The sequence below is a fragment of the Engystomops pustulosus genome, chromosome 4, assembly GCF_040894005.1.
Source record: "Engystomops pustulosus chromosome 4, aEngPut4.maternal, whole genome shotgun sequence".
Taxonomy (NCBI): domain Eukaryota; kingdom Metazoa; phylum Chordata; class Amphibia; order Anura; family Leptodactylidae; genus Engystomops; species Engystomops pustulosus.
In genome coordinates this window covers 226,091,501-226,110,339 of record NC_092414.1, presented here as the reverse complement: position 1 = coordinate 226,110,339, position 18,839 = coordinate 226,091,501, and the positions used below count along the sequence as shown (strand labels likewise).

The 18,839-nt window shown below is 54.6% G+C and overlaps 1 protein-coding gene across 4 annotated transcripts in view; it reads left to right on the top strand.

Moving 5' to 3' along the window:
* Positions 1-18,839, top strand: part of LOC140128395 (neuroligin-2-like) — a 175,235-nt gene that overhangs the window by 16,458 nt on the left and 139,938 nt on the right. For 2 of the 4 annotated variants that reach the window (XM_072150080.1, XM_072150077.1), the window contains exon 3: positions 920-1,024. The exons of 1 other annotated variant lie outside the window; for it this stretch is intronic. The gene's annotated coding sequence lies outside the window, so the exon portion shown is untranslated. Of the gene's footprint in view, positions 1-919; positions 1,025-1,438; positions 1,550-18,839 lie in introns of those variants that run through there. One more of the 4 variants, XM_072150079.1, reaches the window with a different exon arrangement.

Sequence of the window (18,839 nt, the reverse complement as noted above, 5' to 3'; positions counted from 1 at the left end):
CTGCTGACCCTAGTCTAGGGGTCATTATCTGGTAACCATGACAATATGTGGGTGTACCCCAGGAGACCACCTGATATTATGTACCCCAAGATACCATGAGGATGAGGGGCTCCCCACAAATATAGACCTGAACCCCCAATTATATACCCCTAAAAATAACACCCCAGAAATCCCTTAAATAGCACCCCAAAAAGTCACCATCCTAAACACCGTAAAACTATAGGTATTGATGTGGGGGTCCCCTGACTGTACCCCCACATAACTATGACAGTGACAGCCGTGACATCTGCCCCCCCAAATAATTTAGGCAAAATGATTCTTAAACTTGACATTTTTGCTCCATAGAAGATTGAGAAGTGGAACCCCAAAACCTGATAATCTCTAAAAATACCTGCGCCCCCCCCCCCGAGTCTCATCTCCTTTAATCTGTGTGGCCCCCCAATAATAATGGTAGATGCATATCCATGCGAGTACATAGAGGCATTGGGGGTCGGTCCTCTGAGACCCCTAAAGTGTGTGACACCCCATAAATGACAGTAACCTGTGACGAGCACCCCGATATGTCTTATAGCATGGCCGTATCGCTGCACCCCCATATGATGGTCTCATTGATAGCGCCCAGAGTGATGACACTGATGTAAATGAGCCCTCCCCTCCCCCACATCTGCACCTGCCCCCAGCCCCGCTCCTGCCCCTGCTGCACCCTGCACGGACCCCCCAGAGCTGCTGCTGCGAGTGGCGGACCCCCCAGATGTGAGCATTGGGGGTATGGGCAGGGATTTCCCTGACAGCGCTGCCTCCTCTCTGCCCCCCCTGTAGACAATCTGCATTCTCCCTCTCCCCTGCTCCCTCCTCCTCCTCCTCCTCCTCCTCCTCCTCCTCCTCCTCCTCCTCCACAAAATGGTTTTTCTTGTGGCAGAGGCGCTGAGCGGAGGCTTGTGAGGAGATGCCGTCAGCGCTCGCCTTCCTCCCGGATTACATCGCTCCCTACTGCTGCGGGGATCCTGCATCCATCTAGAGCGAGGTAAGGAGCCGACCATGGTCCTCTCCATCCCCCGACATGGAGACCTGTTTACTCCTGACCCAGATTCCTCATCATGGGGGGAAGCGCTCCGGGGATGGGGGTCCTGGCAGGAGATACATGGGGGGTACAGGTGGGGGATGGAGCAGCGGGGGCTGCAGTGTGGGATAATACATTCTCATCACAGAATATGTCCGCTCTCATTCCTGTCATGATTCTTATACAAGGAGGAGGTGCCGGGCAGGTGACCCCACAATACTCCCCCCACACATTGGGGTACACATCGCTGTACCTGCAGGCAAAATAAAAATACATAGGGTCCCCAGAGAGGCAGAGCTGCATCTGCACCAGCTGAGTGTGAGATAGAGGAGGGGGGGAGCCGAGGGGAGGGGGTCCGAGGATGCTGAGATACAAGAAGACCAAGAACAGGGGGGTGAGGGGATGTGTGGCGAGATACAAGAGCCTGGGAATAGATGAAGAGATGCCACTGCCTGACGACGGGAGGGGGGACTCGGGAGATCGGAGATGGTGAGTGGGGGGGGGGGATGACGGATGATGGATGCTGGGAATCAGAGGATGGAGACTGGAAGAGCGGTGGGTACAGGGGATGTGGGGGGTACTGCAGCCGTAATATCATGCAGATTGTGATTATAAGACCCCTTGGATCAGATGCTGCAGACCCTCATTGGTGAGATCGGTGGGGGCTCTTGTTGCTGAGGCCTGCGGCCGCTGGTGAGGAGCCCCCCAGTGCTGTGTGACAGCTCCTTACTGACGTCCTTTATTAATATGGATGTAGATGCAGTGTGGATAGATGTGGCCTGTGCAGATTACATGATATGGCTGCTTAACCCTCCACTCCTGGCCTACGGGGGGCCCTGAGTCAGGAGAGGGCCAATGCCTACCATGAATATTTCATAAATCCCAATCATTCTGGTATTCTAGAATGTCACCGCTGTCCAAGGTCCTAACAACCACCATCAAATGGCAATGCTGGAATCTGTAGTCCTCTGCTAGGTCTGAAGTCTGTCCCCATAGACTGTAGTAGAAGGTCTTACCCTATCAAAAAGCCCCTGAGAAGGCCACCAAGGTGTCGGACTGGTTCCTGGTCCTGTGGTGGTCAGTGTGGTGTAGGACTGGCTCCTTGTTCTGTGGTGGTCAGTGTGGTGTAGGACTGGCGCCTGGTCCTGTGGTGGTCAGTGTGGTGTAGGACTGGCTCCTGGTCCTGTGGTGGTCAGTGTGGTGTAGGACTGGCTCCTGGTCCTGTGGTGGTCAGTGTGGTGTAGGACTGGCTCCTGGTCCTGTGGTCAGTGTGGTGTAGGACTGGCTCCTGGTCCTGTGGTGGTCAGTATGGTGTAGGACTGGCTCCTGGTCCTGTGGTGGTCAGTGTGGTGTAGGACTGGCTCCTGGTCCTGTGGTGGTCAGTGTGGTGTAGGACTGGCTCCTGGTCCTGTGGTGGTCAGTGTGGTGTAGGACTGGCTCCTGGTCCTGTGGTGGTCAGTGTGGTGTAGGACTGGCTCCTGGTCCTGTGGTGGTCAGTGTGGTGTAGGACTGGCTCCTGGTCCTGTGGTGGTCAGTGTGGTGTAGGACTGGCTCCTGGTCCTGTGGTGGTCAGTGTGGTGTAGGACTGGCTCCTGGTCCTGTGGTGGTCAGTGTGGTGTAGGACTGGCTCCTGGTCCTGTGGTGGTCAGTGTGGTGTAGGACTGGCTCCTGGTCCTGTGGTGGTCAGTGTGGTGTAGGACTGGCTCCTGGTCCTGTGTTGGTCAGTGTGGTATAGGACTGGCTCCTGGTCCTGTGGTGGTCAGTGTGGTGTAGGACTGGCTCCTGGTCCTGTGGTGGTCAGTGTGGTGTAGGACTGGCTCCTGGTCCTGTGGTGGTCAGTGTGGTGTAGGACTGGCTCCTGGTCCTGTGGTGGTCAGTGTGGTGTAGGACTGGTTCCTGGTCCTGTGGTGGTCAGTGTGGTGTAGGACTGGCTCCTGGTCCTGTGGTGGTCAGTGTGGTGTAGGACTGGCTCCTGGTCCTGTGGTGGTCAGTGTGGTGTAGGACTGGTTTCTGGTTCTGTGGTGGTCAGTATGGTGTAGGACTAGCTCCTGGTCCTGTGGTGGATAGTATGGTGTGGGATTGGTCCCTGGTCCTGTGGTGGTCAGTATGGTGTAGGACTGGCTCCTGGTCCTGTGGTGGTTAGTATGGTGTAGGACTGGCTCCTGGTCCTGTGGTGGTCAGTGTGGTGTAGGATTGGCTCCTGGTCCTGTGGTGGTCAGTGTGGTGTAGGACTGGCTCCTGGTCCTGTGGTGGTCAGTGTGGCGTAGGACTGGCTCCTGGTCCTGTGGTGGTCAGTGTGTCGTAGGACTGGCTCCTGGTCCTGTGGTGGTCAGTGTGTCGTAGGACTGGCTCCTGGTCCTGTGGTGGTCAGTGTGGTGTAGGACTGGCTCCTGGTCCTGTGGTGGTCAGTGTGGTGTAGGACTGGCTCCTGGTCCTGTGGTGGTCAGTGTGGTGTAGGACTGGCTCCTGGTCCTGTGGTGGTCAGTGTGGTGTAGGACTGGCTCCTGGTCCTGTGGTGGTTAGTGTGGTGTAGGACTGGCTCCTGGTCCTGTGGTGGTCAGTGTGGTGTAGGACTGGCTCCTGGTCCTGTGGTGGTCAGTGTGGTGTAGGACTGGCTCTTGGTCCTGTGGTGGTCAGTGTGGTGTAGGACTGGCTCCTGGTCCTGTGGTGGTCAGTGTGGTGTAGGACTGGCTCCTGGTCCTGTGGTGGTCAGTGTGGTGTAGGACTGGCTCCTGGTCCTGTGGTGGTCAGTGTGGTGTAGGACTGGCTCCTGGTCCTGTGGTGGTCAGTGTGGTGTAGGACTGGCTCCTGGTCCTGTGGTGGTCAGTGTGGTGTAGGACTGGCTCCTGGTCCTGTGGTGGTCAGTGTGGTGTAGGACTGGCTCCTGGTCCTGCGGTGGTCAGTGTGGTGTAGGACTGGCTCCTGGTCCTGCGGTGGTCAGTGTGGTGTAGGACTGGCTCCTGGTCCTGCGGTGGTCAGTGTGGTGTAGGACTGGCTCCTGGTCCTGTGGTGGTCAGTGTGGCGTAGGACTGACTCCTGGTCCTGTGGTGGTCAGTGTGGTGTAGGACTGGCTCCTGGTCCTGTGGTGGTCAGTGTGGCGTAGGACTGGCTCTTGGTCCTGTGGTGGTCAGTGTGGTGTAGGACTGGCTCCTGGTCCTGTGGTGGTCAGTATGGTGTAGGACTGGCTCCTGGTCCTGTGGTGGTCAGTGTGGTGTAGGACTGGCTCCTGGTCCTGTGGTGGTGAGTATGGTGTAGGACTGGTTCCTGGTTCTGAGGTGGTCAGTATGGTGTAGGACTGGTTCCTGGTCCTGTGGTGGTCAGTATGGTGTGGGATTGGTCCCTGGTCCTGTGGTGGTCAGTGTGGTGTAGGACTGGTTCCTAGTCCTGTGGTGGTCAGTGTGGTGTAGGACTGGCTCCTGGTCCTGTGGTGGTCAGTGTGGTGTAGGACTGGCTCCTGGTCCTGTGGTGGTCAGTGTGGTGTAGGACTGGCTCCTGGTCCTGTGGTGGTCAGTGTGGTGTAGGACTGGCTCCTGGTCCTGTGGTGGTCAGTGTGGTGTAGGACTGTCTCTTGGTCCTGTGGTGGTCAGTGTGGTGTAGGACTGGCTCCTTGTTCTGTGGTGGTCCGTATGGTGTAGGACTGGCTTCTGGTCCCCCAGCCACACTGTTATGTTGCAAATTTTTATTTTTATTATACAAACTTCCAAATATGTTGTTTCCGCGTTTGGAGGAAGCAGCTGGGACCGCCATTCCTACAACTCTGTGCCATATTGCTATATGCAAGCCTTACCCCTTTACTCCTTTGAAAACTTAGTCTGATGAAGGTCAATTGCTTGACCGCAACGTCCTGTTTGGAAGTTTGTATAATAAAAATCAAAATTTGCAACACAACAGTGTGACTGGAGTTTATTAATTTCTTATACTTCAAGGGATTGGGACCCTCTCCAGAGCACCTGTGTAGTCCACCCAGTTTACTGTGCAGTATAAATCCTTTCTTTACTGGCTCCTGGTCCTGTGGTGGTTGGCTTGGTGTAGGACTGGCTCCTGGTCCTGTGATGGTTGGCTTGGTGTAGGACTGGCTTCAACTCCTGTGGTGGTCAGTGTGGTGTAGGACTGGCTTCTGGTCCTGTGGTAATCAGCATGGTGTAGGACTGGCTTCCGGTCCTGTGGTGGTCAGTATGATGTGGGTTTGGTCCCTGGTCCTATGGTGGTCATCATGGTGAAGGATTAGCTCCTGGACCTGTGGTGGTCACTATGGTGTTCCACTAGCTCCGGGTCCTGTGGTGGTCACTGTGGTGTACGACTGGCTCTGGGTCCTGTGCTTGTCGGCACGGTGTAGGACTGACCCCCTGCTCCTGTTGTGGCTGGTATCGTGTCAGACTGACCCCTGCTCCTGTGGTGGCCGAAATGATGTCGGACGACCCCTGCTCCTGTCGTGGCCGACATGGTGTATGACTGGCCTCTGCTCCTGTGGTGGCCGACATGGTGTCGGTCTGGCCTCTGCTCCTGGGGTGGCCGGCTTGGTGTCGGTCTGGCCTCTGCTCCTGGGGTGGCCGGCTTGGTGTCGGTCTGGCCTCTGCTCCTGGGGTGGCCGGCATGGTGTTGGACTGGCCTCTGCTCCTGTGGTGGCTGGCATGGTGTTGGACTGGCCTCTGCTCCTGTGGTGGCCGGAATAGTGTCGAGTTGACCCCTGCTCCTGTGGTTTCCGGCATGGTGTCAGACTGGCCAATGCTCCTGTGGTGGTCGGCATGGTGTCGGACTGGCCCTGCTCCTGTGGTGGTCACTATGGTGTAGCACTGGCTTCTGATCCGGTGGTGGTCATAATGATGTGGGTTTGGTCCCTGTTCCTGTGTTGGTCAGCATGTTGCAGGACTAGCTTCTCGTCCAGTGGTGGCCATCATGGTGAAGGACTAGCTCCTGGTCCTGAGGTGGTCACTATGGTGTTCCACTAGCTCCTGGTCTGGTGATTGTCACTATGGTGTAACACTGTGCTGTTCTTCATGGTGTAGGACTAGTACTGGTCCTGTGGTGGTCGGCATGGTGTCTGATAGGCCCCTGCTCCTATGGTGTAGCACTGGCTTCTGGTCCGGTGGTGGTCAGTTTGATGTGGGTTTGGTCCCTGGTCCTGTGGTGGTCAGCGTGGTGCAGGACTAGCTCCTGGTCTGTGGTGGTCACTATGGTGTAGGACTGGCTCTGGGTCCTTTGCTTGTCGGCATGGTGTAGGACTGTCTCCGGGTCCTGTGCTGGTCGGCATGGTGTAGGACTAGTCCTGGTCCTGTGCTGGTCGGCATGGTGTCGGACTGGCCCCTGCTTCTGTGGTGGTCGGCATGGTGTCGGACTGGCTCCTGCTTCTGTGGTGGTTGGCATGGTGTCGGACTGGCTCCTGCTTCTTTGGTGGTTGGCATGGTGTAGGACTGGCTCTGGGTCCTTTGCTTGTCGGCATGGTGTAGGACTGTCTCCGGGTCCTGTGCTGGTCGGCATGGTGTAGGACTAGCCCTGCTCCTGTGGTGGTCGGCATGGTGTCGGACTGGCCCCTGCTTCTGTGGTGGTCGGCATGGTGTCGGACTGGCTCCTGCTTCTGTGGTGGTCGGCATGGTGTCGGACTGGCTCCTGCTTCTGTGGTGGTTGGCATGGTGTCGGACTGGCTCCTGCTTCTTTGGTGGTTGGCATGGTGTAGGACTGGTCCTGCTCCTGTGGTGGTTGGCATGGTGTTGGACTGACCCCTGATCCAGTGGTGGTCACTATGGTGTTCCACTAGCTCCTGGTCCGGTGATGGTCACTGTGGTGTAGGACTGGCTCCGGGTCCTGTGCTGGTCGCCATGGTGTAGGACTAGTCCTGGTCCTGTGCTGGTCGCCATGGTGTAGGACTAGTCCTGGTCCTGTGCTGGTCGCCATGGTGTAGGACTAGTCCTGGTCCTGTGCTGGTCGCCATGGTGTAGGACTAGTCCTGGTCCTGTGCTGGTCGCCATGGTGTAGGACTAGTCCTGGTCCTTTGCTGGTCGCCATGGTGTAGGACTAGTCCTGGTCCTGTGCTGGTCGCCATGGTGTAGGACTAGTCCTGCTCCTGTGGTGGCCAGCATGGTGTCGGACTGGCCCCTGCTCCTCTGGTGATCACTATGGTGTAGCACTGTCTTCTGGTCCGGTGCTGGTCATTATGATGTGGGTTTGGTCCCTGGTCCTGTGGTGGTCATCATGGTGAAGGACTAGCTCCTGGTCCTGTGGTGGTCACTATGGTGTTCCACTAGCTCCTGGTCTGGTGATGGTCACTATGGTGTAATACTGGCTATTGGTCCTATGGTGGTTGGCATGGGGGAGGACTAGTCCTGGTCCTGTGGTGGCCGGCGTGGTGTAGGACCGGTCCTGCTCCTGTGGTGGCCTGCATGGTGTCTGACAGGCCCCTGCTCCTGTGGTGGCTGGCATGGTGTCTGACAGGTCCCTGTTCCTGTGGTGGCCGGCATGGTGTCGGACAAGTTCTGCTCCTGTGGTGGCCGGCATGGTGTCGGTCTGGCCTCTGCTCCTGTGGTGGCCGGCATGGTGTTGGTCTGGACTCTGCTCCTGTGGTGGCCGGCATGGTGTCGCACTGGCCCCTGCTCCTGTGGTGGCCGGCATGGTGTCGGACTGACCCCTGCTCCTGTGGTGGTTGACATGGTGTCTGACGGGCCCCTGCTCCTGTGGTGGTCGACGTGGTGTCTGACGGGCCCCTGCTCCTGTGGTGGTCGACGTGGTGTCTGACGGGCCCCTGCTCCTGTGGTGGTCGACGTGGTGTCGGACTGACCCCTTCTCCTGTGGTGGTTGGCAAGGTGTAGGACTGGTCCTGCTCCTGTGATGGTTGGCATGGTGTAGGACTGGTCCTTCTCCTGTGGTGGTTGGCATGGTGTAGGACTGGCCCCTGCTCCTGTGGTGGTTGGCATGGTGTAGGACTGGCCTCTGCTCCTGTGGTGGTTGGCATGGTGTAGGACTGGCCTCTGCTCCTGTGGTGGTTGGCATGGTGTAGGATTGGTCATGCTCCTCTAGTGGTTGGCATGGTGTAGAACTGGCCTCTGCTCCTGTGGTGGTTGGCATGGTGTTGGACTAGTCCTGCTCCTGTGGTGGTTGGCATGGTGTAGGACTGGTCCTGCTCCTGTGGTGGTTGGCATGGTGTAGGACTGGCCCCTGCTCCTGTGGTGGTTGGCATGGTGTAGGACTGGCCCTGTTCCTTTGGTGGTTGGCATGGTGTAGGACTGGCCCCTGCTCCTGTGGTGGTTGGCATGGTGTAGGACTGGCCCCTGCTCCTGTGGTGGTTGGCATGGTGTAGGACTGGCCCCTGCTCCTGTGGTGGTTGGCATGGTATAGAACTGGTCCTGGTCCTGTGGTGGTTGGCATGATGTAGGACTGGACCTGGTCCTGTGGTGGTTGGCATGGTGTAGGACTGGACCTGTTCCTGTGGTGGTTGGCATGGTGTAGGACTGGACCTGTTCCTGTGGTGGTTGGCATGGTGTAGGACTGGCTCCTGCTCCTGTGGTGGTTGGCATGGTGTAGGACTGGACCTGGTCCTGTGGTGGTTGGCATGGTGTAGGACTGGACCTGGTCCTGTGGTGGTTGGCATGGTGTAGGACTGGACCTGGTCCTGTGGTGGTTGGCATGGTGTAGGACTGGACCTGTTCCTGTGGTGGTTGGCATGGTTTAGGACTGGACCTGTTCCTGTGGTGGTTGGCATAGTGTAGGACTGGACCTGTTCCTGTGGTGGTTGGCATGGTGTAGGACTGGCCCCTGCTCCTGTGGTGGTTGGCATGGTGTAGGACTGGCCCCTGCTCCTGTGGTGGTTGGCATGGTGTAGGACTGGCCCCTGCTCCTGTGGTGGTTGGCATGGTGTAGAACTGGTCCCGGTCCTGTGGTGGTTGGCATGGTGTAGGACTGGACCTGGTCCTGTGGTGGTTGGCATGGTGTAGGACTGGACCTGGTCCTGTGGTGGTTGGCATGGTGTAGGACTGGACCTGTTCCTGTGGTGGTTGGCATGGTGTAGGACTGGACCTGTTCCTGTGGTGGTTGGCATGGTGTAGGACTGGACCTGGTCCTGTGGTGGTTGGCATGGTGTAGGACTGGACCTGTTCCTGTGGTGGTTGACATGGTGTAGGACTGGACCTGTTCCTGTGGTGGTTGGCATAGTGTAGGACTGGACCTGTTCCTGTGGTGGTTGGCATGGTGTAGGACTGGTTCTGTTCCTGTGGTGGTTGGCATGGTGTAGGACTGGCCCCTGCTCCTGTGGTGGTTGGCCCTGACCATAGAGAGACCACACTGTGCAGAGAATACCCTTCCACTGGACACCACCTATCGGGATCAACAGCAGCTCACAACCTCATGGATCTTAGATACTCTGAACCCCGGACCTCCATTGTAGATCCTCTTTCTGATGTTTGGTTAATGCTCTGTAATGCAAAAAGAAAGAAAGGGGGCAAATATCCGAGTGATTGTAAAAGGGGTCAACTTGTGATGTCAATGACTGGGTCTTGGCATCTGTGGAGCAGCAGTTCATTTTGGCTTTGTCCAGAATGTAGTAAATTGTACCTACCCAAAATGCCTCATAGACCACCAGTGACAGGGTCATCGATACATATTGGCAGAAGAGCTACCAGTCCTGAAATTACTGAAAAAAGTTCCATCAGACTTTGATAGCCTTGGGTCATCACAAGATGATCCACCATCTACAGGGGGAAAAGATGGAAACAGGATGTATTATTGTGAGTCGAACCACCAAATGAAGGACCCACCAGTGGTGCTTCTTACTGGCAGGAGCTCGTATGAGCAGGATTAAGGTCAACTATACGAGGTATGAGGGACATGACCTAAAGATGTTGGTTATGACTTTGCTCCAAATTTTTGCCCTGGCTCTGGACATATAGCAGAAATCTTACTCTTAACATCTACTGAGATAGATTGCGCTCTAGACGAATCAGGAGAAGAATCTACTCTGTAAATATCAGCAGATAAACCCTATCATGGACTTATCAGGAGTAAAACCTTGCTCTGTAAATATCAGGAGGTAGACCTCATTCTGTACATGTTGGGAGGTAGACCTCATTCTGTACATGTTGGGAGGTAGACCTCATTCTGTACATGTTGGGAGGTAGACCTCATTCTGTACATGTTGGGAGGTAGACCTCATTCTGTACATGTCGGGAGGTAGACCTCATTCTGTACATGTCGGGAGGTAGACCTCATTCTGTACATGTCGGGAGGTAGACCTCATTCTGTACATGTCGGGAGGTAGACCTCATTCTGTACATGTCGGGAGGTAGACCTCATTCTGTACATGTCGGGAGGTAGACCTCATTCTGTACATGTCGGGAGGTAGACGTCGCACGCTAGCTATCGGGAGGTAGACCTCGCACGCTAGCTATCGGGAGGTAGACCCTACTCTTCGATAAAGCCAGTTCTTGGAATATGAGGCGACAGCTGCCGCCCTGGACAGGTCAGGAGACACACATACAAACATAAAGACATTACAATAGGAACTAGGGCCCTTGCCATCTTAGTTCAATGGGAGGTCGAAGTGCAGAGGTTGAGAGATAGACTGAGATTAGGGAGGTGCAGAGCTTTGTGGGTGAGGGTGATTTAGAAGGAGACTGAGGGGCAGTGTAGTGACTGGCATGGGCTCTAGGCTTCCATGTAGCATCTGGTTTGATGGACAATCCGACTGCTGCATTGGTCTCATCGCTCTAATGGACATTGCTTCAGAATCTGCACAGTCTGATCTTAGGCTGAAACTTCTGCTCTTGAGAAGACTGTCTGCTGTCATGAATCTTACAGTAAAGACTCCTCAGAAGAGTGATCTTCAATGACTGCTGCTTTCCCCTACCGCTATTACCACCAGAATGCCTCCCCTGCCCCCCCTATCATCACCTATATGCTTCACTTATCCATCTTCCACAACTACATCATCACCGAAATGCCTCTTATACATCCTTCCCCACCCCCTATCACCACCGGTGTGCCTCTCTTATACATCCTCCCCCACCCCCTATCACCACCGGTGTGCCTCTTATACATCCTCCCCCATCCCCTATCACCACCGGTGTGCCTCTCTTATACATCCTCCCCCACCCCCTATCACCAACGGTGTGCCTCTCTTATACATCCTCCCCCACCCCCTATCACCACCGGTGTGCCTCTCTTATACATCCTCCCCCACCCCCTATAACCACCGGTGTGCCTCTCTTATACATCCTCCTGCTCCCCCTATAACCACCGGTGTGCCTCTCTTATACATCCTCCCGCTCCCCCTATCACCACCGGTGTGCCTCTCTTATACATCCTCCCGCTCCCCCTATCACCACCGGTGTGCCTCTCTTATACATCCTCCCGCTCCCCCTATCACCACCGGTGTGCCTCTCTTATACATCCTCCCGCTCCCCCTATCAACACCGGTGTGCCTCTCTTATACATCCTCCCGCTCCCCCTATCACCACCGGTGTGCCTCTCTTATACATCCTCCCCCACCCCCTATCACCACCGGTGTGCCTCTTATACATACTCCCGCTCCCCCTATCACCACCGGTGTGCCTCTCTTATACACCCTCCCCCACCCCCTATCACCACCGGTGTGTCTCTCTTATACATCCTCCCGCTCCCCCGATCACCACCGGTGTGCCTCTCTTAAACATCCTCCCGCTCCCCCTATCAACACCGGTGTGCCTCTCTTATACATCCTCCCCCACCCCCTATCACCACCGGTGTGCCTCTTATACATACTCCCGCTCCCCCTATCACCACCGGTGTGCCTCTCTTATACATCCTCCCCCACCCCCTATGACCACCGGTGGGCCTCTCTTATACATCCTCCCGCTCCCCCTATCACCACTAGTGTGCCTCTCTTATACATCCTCCCGCTCCCCCTATCACCACCGGTGTGCCTCTCTTATACATCCTCCCCCACCCCCTATGACCACCGGTGTGCCTCTCTTATACACCCTCCCCCACCCCCTATTACCACCGGTGTGCCTCTCTTATACATCCTCCCCCACCCCCTATGACCACCGGTGTGCCTCTCTTATACACCCTCCCCCACCCCCTATCACCACCGGTGTGCCTCTCTTATACACCCTCCCCCACCCCCTATTACCACCGGTGTGCCTCTCTAATACATCCTCCCGCTCCCCCTATAACCACCGTTGTGACTCTCTTATACATCCTCCCCCACCCCCTATCACCACCGGTGTGCCTCTCTTATACATCCTTCTGCTCCCCCTATCACCATTGGTGTACCTCTCTTTCATCCTCCCGATACCACCATCCCTTCTTCTCCCTATCGCAGTCAGTGTTCCCCTTTTCCATCTTCCGTTCCCCCACCATTTATGGCATTTTCCCTGCTTTGCTCAAATCAATCAATGGATTGCTCAATGTTTTTATCTTATAAGGGATCCAGGTTGATCTGATTAATGGACATTGGGGCACCTTTACTAAGGGTCCGGCGAATGCATTTTCGTCGGGTTTCCCGAAAGTTTCCTTTTTGCCCTAAATTTCCCCGGGTTTGTGACGCATCGGCGCCGGCTTTCATGCGACACAAATAGGGGGAACGTGGCAGTCTGACAACCCGACTGCCACATGTTCTCATATAGGCTGGGATTTGCACCAGGCATTATGGGCAGTTAATAAGATCCTTTTATGCCTAGACCTTTGATCAGGATAGGGGCCATCCTCTACACCTAGAGGAGAGGAGGTTCTACCATCACCATAGACAGGAGACATCCTCTACACCTAGAGGAGAGGAGGTTCTACCATCACTATAGACTGGGGGCATCCTCTACACCTAGAGGAGAGGAGGTTCTACCATCACCATAGACAGGGGGCATCCTCTACACCTAGAGGAGAGGAGGTTCTATCATCACCATAGACAGGGGGCATCCTCTACACCTAGAGGAGAGGAGGTTCTTCCATCACCATAGACAGGGGGCATCCTCTGCACCTAGAGGAGAGGAGGTTCTATCATCACCATAGACAGGGCACATCCTCTACACCTAGAGGAGAGGAGGTTCTACCATCACCATAGACAGGGGGCATCCTCTACACCTAGAGGAGAGGAGGTTCTACCATCACCATAGACCGGGGACATCCTCTACAACTAGAGGAGAGGAGGTTCTACCATCACCATAGACAGGGGGCATCCTCTACACCTAGAGGAGAGGAGGTTCTACCATCACCATAAACAGGGGACATCCTCTACACCTAAAGGAGAGGAGGTTCTACCATCACCATAGACAGGGGGCATCCTCTACACCTAGAGGAGAGGAGGTTCTACCATCACCATAGACCAGGGACATCCTCTACAACTAGAGGAGAGGAGGTTCTACCATCACCATAGACAGGGGGCATCCTCTACACCTAGAGGAGAGGAGGTTCTACCATCACCATAAACAGGGGACATCCTCTACACCTAAAGGAGAGGAGGTTCTACCATCACCATAGACAGGGGGCATCCTCTACACCTAGAGGAGAGGAGGTTCTTCCATCACCATAGACAGGGGGCATCCTCTGCACCTAGAGGAGAGGAGGTTCTATCATCACCATAGACAGGGCACATCCTCTACACCTAGAGGAGAGGAGGTTCTACCATCACCATAGACAGGGGGCATCCTCTACACCTAGAGGAGAGGAGGTTCTACCATCACCATAGACCGGGGACATCCTCTACAACTAGAGGAGAGGAGGTTCTACCATCACCATAGACAGGGGGCATCCTCTACACCTAGAGGAGAGGAGGTTCTACCATCACCATAAACAGGGGACATCCTCTACACCTAAAGGAGAGGAGGTTCTACCATCACCATAGACAGGGGGCATCTTCTACACTTAGAAGAGAGGTGGTTCTCATCACTATTAACGGGGCATCCTCTACACCTAGAAGAGAGGTGGTTCTACCATCACCATAGACAGGGCACATCCTCTACACCTAGAGGAGAGGAGGTTCTACCATCACCATAGACAGTGGTCATCCTCTACACCTAGAGGAGAGGAGGTTCTACCATCACCATAGACAGGGGCCATCCTCTGCACCTAGAGGAGAGGAGGTTCTGCCATCACCATAGACAGGGGGCATCCTCTACACCTAGAGGAGAGGAGGTTCTACCATCACCATAGACAGGGACATCCATTACACCTAGAGAAGAGGAGGTTCTACCATCACCATAGACAGGGGGCATCCTCTACACCTAGAGGAGGTTCTATCATCACCATAGACAGGGGGCATCCTCTACACCTAGAGAAGAGGAGGTTCTACCATCACCATAGACAGGGGACATCCGCTACACCTAGAGGAGAGGAGGTTCTACCATCACCATAGACGGGGGACATCCTCTACATCTAGAAGAGAGTCGGTTCTCTCATTACTATAGACCGGGGACATCCTCTACACCTAGGGGAGAGGAGGTTCTACCATCACCATAGACAGGGGGCATCCTCTACACCTAGAGGAGAGGAGGTTCTACCATCACTATAGACAGGGAGCATCCTCTACACCTAGAGGAGAGGAGATTCTACCATCACCATAGACAGGGGACATCCTCTACACCTAGAGGAGAGGAGGTTCTACCATCACCATAGACAGGGGCCATCCTCTGCACCTAGAGGAGAGGAGGTTCTGCCATCACCATAGACAGGGGGCATCCTCTACACCTAGAGAAGAGGAGGATCTACCATCACCATAGACAGGGGGCATCCTCTACACCTAGAGGAGAGGAGGTTCTACCATCACTATAGACAGGGAGCATCCTCTACACCTAGAGGAGAGGAGATTCTACCATCACCATAGACAGGGGGCATCCTCTACACCTAGAGGAGAGGAGGTTCTACCATCACCATAGACAGGGGGCATCTTCTACACTTAGAAGAGAGGTGGTTCTCATCACTATTAACGGGGTATCCTCTACACCTAGAAGAGAGGTGGTTCTACCATCACCATAGACAGGGGGCATCCTCTACACCTAGAGGAGAGGAGGTTCTACCATCACCATAGACAGGGGGCATCCTCGGCACCTAGAGGAGAGGAGGTTCTGCCATCACCATAGACAGGGGGCATCCTCTACACCTAGAGGAGAGGAGGTTCTGCCATCACCATAGACAGGGGGCATCCTCTACACCTAGAGGAGAGAAGGTTCTACCATCACCATAGACAGGGGCCATCCTCTACACCTAGAGGAGAGGAGGTTCTACCATCACCATAGACAGGGGCCATCCTCTGCACCTAGAGGAGAGGAGGTTCTGCCATCACCATAGACAGGAGGCATCCTCTACACCTAGAGGAGATTCTATCATCACCATAGACAGGGGGCATCCTCTACACCTAGAGAAGAGGAGGTTCTATCATCACCATAGACAGGGGGCATCCTCTACACCTAGAGAAGAGGAGGTTCTACCATCACCATAGACAGGGGACATCCGCTACACCTAGAGGAGAGGAGGTTCTACCATCACCATAGACGGGGGACATCCTCTACATCTAGAAGAGAGTCGGTTCTCTCATTACTATAGACCGGGGACATCCTCTACACCTAGGGGAGAGGAGGTTCTACCATCACCATAGACAGGGGGCATCCTCTACACCTAGAGGAGAGGAGGTTCTACCATCACTATAGACAGGGAGCATCCTCTACACCTAGAGGAGAGGAGATTCTACCATCACCATAGACAGGGGACATCCTCTACACCTAGAGGAGAGGAGGTTCTACCATCACCATAGACAGGGGCCATCCTCTGCACCTAGAGGAGAGGAGGTTCTGCCATCACCATAGACAGGGGGCATCCTCTACACCTAGAGAAGAGGAGGATCTACCATCACCATAGACAGGGGGCATCCTCTACACCTAGAGGAGAGGAGGTTCTACCATCACTATAGACAGGGAGCATCCTCTACACCTAGAGGAGAGGAGATTCTACCATCACCATAGACAGGGGACATCCTCTACACCTAGAGGAGAGGAGGTTCTACCATCACCATAGACAGGGGGCATCCTCTACACCTAGAGGAGAGGAGGTTCTACCATCACCATAGACAGGGGGCATCTTCTACACTTAGAAGAGAGGTGGTTCTCATCACTATTAACGGGGTATCCTCTACACCTAGAAGAGAGGTGGTTCTACCATCACCATAGACAGGGGGCATCCTCTACACCTAGAGGAGAGGAGGTTCTACCATCACCATAGACAGGGGGCATCCTCTGCACCTAGAGGAGAGGAGGTTCTGCCATCACCATAGACAGGGGGCATCCTCTACACCTAGAGGAGAGGAGGTTCTGCCATCACCATAGACAGGGGGCATCCTCTACACCTAGAGGAGAGAAGGTTCTACCATCACCATAGACAGGGGCCATCCTCTACACCTAGAGGAGAGGAGGTTCTACCATCACCATAGACAGGGGCCATCCTCTGCACCTAGAGGAGAGGAGGTTCTGCCATCACCATAGACAGGGGGCATCCTCTACACCTAGAGGAGAGGAGGTTCTGCCATCACCATAGACAGGGGGCATCCTCTACACCTAGAGGAGAGAAGGTTCTACCATCACCATAGACAGGGGCCATCCTCTACACCTAGAGGAGAGGAGGTTCTACCATCACCATAGACAGGGGCCATCCTCTGCACCTAGAGGAGAGGAGGTTCTACCATCACCATAGACAGGGGCCATCCTCTACACCTAGAGGAGAGGAGGTTCTACCATCACCATAGACAGGGGGCATCCTCTACACCTAGAGGAGAGGAGGTTCTACCATCACCATAGACAGGAGGCATCCTCTACACCTAGAGGAGATTCTATCATCACCATAGACAGGGGGCATCCTCTACACCTAGAGAAGAGGTGGTTCTACCATCACCATAGACAGGGGGCATCCTCTACAACTAGAGGAGAGGTGGTTCTCTCATCACTATATACAGGGGGCATTTTCTGCATCCAGAGGAAAGGCGGTTCTACCATCACCATAGACAGGGGACATCCGCTACACCTAGAAGAGAGTCGGTTCTCTCATTACTATAGACCGGGGACATCCTCTACACCTAGGGGAGAGGAGGTTCTACCATCACCATAGACAGGGGGCATCCTCTACACCTAGAGGAGAGTAGGTTCTACCATCACCATAGACAGGGGGCATCCTCTACACCTAGAGGAGAGGAGGTTCTACCATCACCATAGACAGGGGGCATCCTCTACACCTAGAGGAGTGGAGGTTCTACCATCACCATAGACAGGGGGCATCCTCTACACCTAGAGGAGAGGAGGTTCTACCATCACTATAGACAGGGGGCATCCTCTACACCTAGAGGAGAGGAGATTCTACCATCACCATAGACAGGGGGCATCCTCTACACCTAGAGGAGAGCAGGTTCTACCATCACCATAGACAAGGGACATCCTCTACACCTAGAGGAGAGGAGGTACTATCATCACCATAGACAAGGGACATCCTCTACACGTAGAGGAGAGGAGGTTCTACCATCTACATAGACAGGGGGCATCCTCTACACCTAGAAAAGAGGAGGTTCTACCATCACTATAGACAGGGGCATCCTCTACACCTATAGGAGAGGAGGTTCTACCATCACCTTAGACAGGGGACATCATCTACACCTATAGAAGAAGAGATTCTACCATCACCATAGACGGGGGCATCCTCTACACCTAGAGGAGAGGAGTTCTACCATCACCATAGACAGGGGGCATCCTCTACACCTAGAGGAGAGGTGATTCTACCATCACCATAGACAGGGGACATCCTCTACACCTAGAGGAGAGGTGATTCTACCATCACCATAGACAAGGGACATCCTCTACACCTAGAGGAGAGGAGGTACTATCATCACCATAGACAGGGGGCATCCTCTACACCTAGAGGAGAGGAGGTTCTACCATCACCATAGACAGGGGGCATCCTCTACACCTAGAGGAGAGGAGATTCTGCCATCACCATAGACAGGGGGACATCCTCTACACCTAGAGGAGAGGTGGTTCTACCATCACCATAGACAGGGGGCATCCTCTACACCTATAGGAGAGGTGGTTCTACCATCACCATAGACAAGGGACATCCTCTACACCTAGAGGAGAGGAGGTTCTACCATCACCATAGACAGGGGGCATCATCTACACCTAGAGGAGAGGCAGTGCTACCATCACCATAGACGGGGGACATCCTCTACACCTATAGAAGAAGAGATTCTACCATCACCATAGACAGGAGGCTTCCTCTACACCTAGAGGAGAGGAAGTTCTACCATCACCATAGACAAGGGACATCCTCTACACCTAGAGGAGAGGAGGTTCTACCATCACCATAGACAGGGGGCATCCTGTACACCTAGAGGAGAGGAGGGTCTACCATCACCGTAGACAGGAGGCATCCTCTACACCTAGAAGAGAGGAGGTACTACCATCACCGTAGACAGGAGGCATCCTCTACACCTAGAGAAGAGGAGGTTCTACCATCACCATAGACAGGGGACATCGTCTACACCTAGAGGAGAGGAGGTTCTACCATCACTATAGACAGGGGGCATCCTCTGCACCTAGAGGAGAGGAGGTTCTACCATCACCATAGACAGGGGGCATCGTCTACACCTAGAGGAGAGGAGGTTCTACCATCACCATAGAAAGGGGGCATCCTCTGCACCTAGAGAAGAGGAGGTTCTACCATCACCATAGACAGGGGGCATCCTCTACACCTAGAGGAGAGACGGTTCTACCATCACCATAGACAGGGGGCATCCTCTGCACCTAGAGAAGAGGAGGTTCTACCATCACCATAGACAGGGGGCATCCTC